The sequence below is a fragment of the Olea europaea genome, chromosome 8 (genome assembly GCF_002742605.1).
Source record: "Olea europaea var. sylvestris chromosome 8, O_europaea_v1, whole genome shotgun sequence".
Taxonomy (NCBI): Eukaryota; Viridiplantae; Streptophyta; class Magnoliopsida; order Lamiales; family Oleaceae; genus Olea; species Olea europaea.
In genome coordinates this window covers 3,413,261-3,415,760 of record NC_036244.1, presented here as the reverse complement: position 1 = coordinate 3,415,760, position 2,500 = coordinate 3,413,261, and the positions used below count along the sequence as shown (strand labels likewise).

General features: G+C 35.2%; 1 long non-coding RNA gene across 1 annotated transcript in view; it reads right to left on the bottom strand.

Moving 5' to 3' along the window:
* LOC111398537 overlaps positions 1 to 1,248 on the bottom strand; it is a 1,456-nt gene extending 208 nt beyond the window's left edge. Inside the window, exons 1-3 of the long non-coding RNA XR_002703363.1 lie at positions 1,009 to 1,248; positions 167 to 304; positions 1 to 69 (exon numbers count right to left, since the gene is read on the bottom strand). The exon at positions 1 to 69 is cut by the window's left edge and continues 208 nt beyond it. This is a non-coding gene — a long non-coding RNA (uncharacterized LOC111398537). The remainder of the gene's footprint in view (positions 70 to 166; positions 305 to 1,008) is intronic.
* Between the last annotated feature and the right edge of the window lie 1,252 nt (positions 1,249 to 2,500).

Genomic DNA, 2,500 nt, shown 5'->3' with positions numbered 1-2,500 from the left:
TTCACAAATCCCTTCAATTTTTTTTTTCCCGTTCTCTTCCATAGCTCCTTTTCCCTTGCATATGGATTTCTGCAAAATGTTTGAACATAGTCGATAGATCGTCAATTAGAGGTGTAGGATTGTATTTCCCCAAACAAATACATATTGATCCAAATGAATAACAGACCTATGTTTTCGGTCTTCTTTTCTACTTCCATCCATTTCAGAAAGCCTGAAGCACAATTTCGACATCACTACTTTTTTTGGCAGTCCCGCAGTTGGTGTCCCGACTATCTATAACAGTAAGAAATTCCCTTTTTCTTTCCTACACAACAAAAAGATACTGAAGAATGTCAACATTCCTGATATGTAGAAAATAGTTAAAATGTGGACAATTTTGATAAATACAGTTAATAATTCAAAGAGGTATTTCTACAAAGCCAGATGTCCAAGATACTTCTACAATGCCACTCATATTTGTTATTCTGAATGTAATAGATCTGTTTTATCCACCAAATATTATATCAACATATGCTCAGAATAGATCCACTTAAAAACACAGGTACAACAGTCACAATGTGAAGAAACATTTGAGATGACGCACATATAAACCTACGAAAATTAGAAGCACCACACTTTTATTATGAAGTCACCGAAGCTATGCTATTTATATCTGGTGAATAATATCAATTGCCACGTAAACCAAAACAAATTTAATTTTTCATCGCCAGAAGACAAACAATATTACATCTAAAGGGCCTAAATAAACCACAGTCAGTCACTTGGAATAAAGAAATTCTCCTCAGTGCAATTGATTCCTAACATACATTTGAACAAAGAATAGCACAACCTGTCAGCTTTCCATGCGTTTCATCAATAATCCATTAAACGAAAATTACAAAACACGTTTAACGCTATAAATTAACATCATCAAGTATCTATATCACTAAAAGCTCATTTAGAGAGACAAATTTCATTCTAAATGATTGATAGCATCGTAGCTAGAAAAAAAAAAAAAAAAGGAATTACCCCTATTTCTTCAATCCATGTCAACGTTTGAACAGTCAATCTTCACAAATCCAAGCTTCGTGGTCACGTTTTGCCTTCGATTATGATGGAGTTTCGATTTAGGGGTAGGGTACTCTGCAATATCGCTTTCAAGGGAACGATTTGGGGATAGGGTTCATGGTTAGGAGCGAGGAGAAATCATGTCTGGGTTTTTGTTTATGTTTACACGACTTCAATCTAATTTTTGGGTAAGGCGGGGTTGGGAGTTGGGTTGGGATAATGACATGGCATTTAACTGCCACATGTAAAAATCCCTCCTCCATGTAAGCAGTGTTTATTAACGAGATGAAGCTCATGAGTAATGGAGTGCAACGGTGTAAAATTCGGTGAGTAATAGGGTGCAACTTAAAGTACAGTAAGTAAAACGTGACACTGTCCAAAGTTCGGTGAGCATTGAAACAATTAACTCCTTTAAATTTCCGGTAAAAAAGGAAAAAAAATGAAAATTTTATGAGTAATACTAAATGTACCGATTCTGGTTCTAATGATCTTGTTCATTTCATTCTAACAAAAAACAAACCTTTATAACTCTGCTACGTATATAAATATCATTTGGACAACCTATTCTTTTGAATAAGTTAGATATAAGTTAGATAGTTGTCCATACATTGATAAGGAATGTATAGATAGGTGCCATGATGGTCCTTACGAATTTGACAAGTGAATCAAAAGTTGGATTTCTTCCTGATCACCCCACCTATCTTTTTGAGGAGAGGTGTGGCTTCAAATCTTGATTCGAACATGATTTTGTCGCCTTAATATTTCTTGAATTTCATCTTGGAGGAAGACGTCGATAAACACATTGAATTATTTGTATGGCTGAGAATCCAGTGTTGATGACTCATTGAACTATTCATATATATGAAAATCCTAAGAGTTCATGCACAACTACACAATTATCAGGAAAGTTTTAAATGGCAAATTCCGATTTATTATTTAATATATATTCCAATAATTTAGGAATGAAGTTGATGAAAATTGTGTTAGCTAGAGGCCAAAATGAAAGTACAGTAGCCTTAAGTATATGAAACCCTACATAGAAAGAAAAGTGTGTATAAATGAATGAATGGAATCATATTGTAGGACCAAAGTTGCCCAATTTAATTTCTTGTCTTAATGAAGGCAGCTGGATGGCTGTCTTTGCAGCCAAGCCAGAAGGGTATCCATGGACCACTCCTATGTTTGTTTGCTGACTTACACTACTCAATCCATGTGCTTTAGTGCCTGGGACTGCTATTATTGTGTAGTTCTCTCCAAGAATTATCCATCGATGAACTGGCCTCAAACCCCACCTATCTTGATGATTTACTATTCAACACGCTTCATGGAGAAAAGTCGTCCGATAGTCGTGCGAATGAACGTATTTAGAGACGTTTTGAAAGTAAAACGAGAGATATGTTGTTATCCAAAGAGGAGATTTCCGTGATTTTTCTGCGTTACATTGATGAATTAC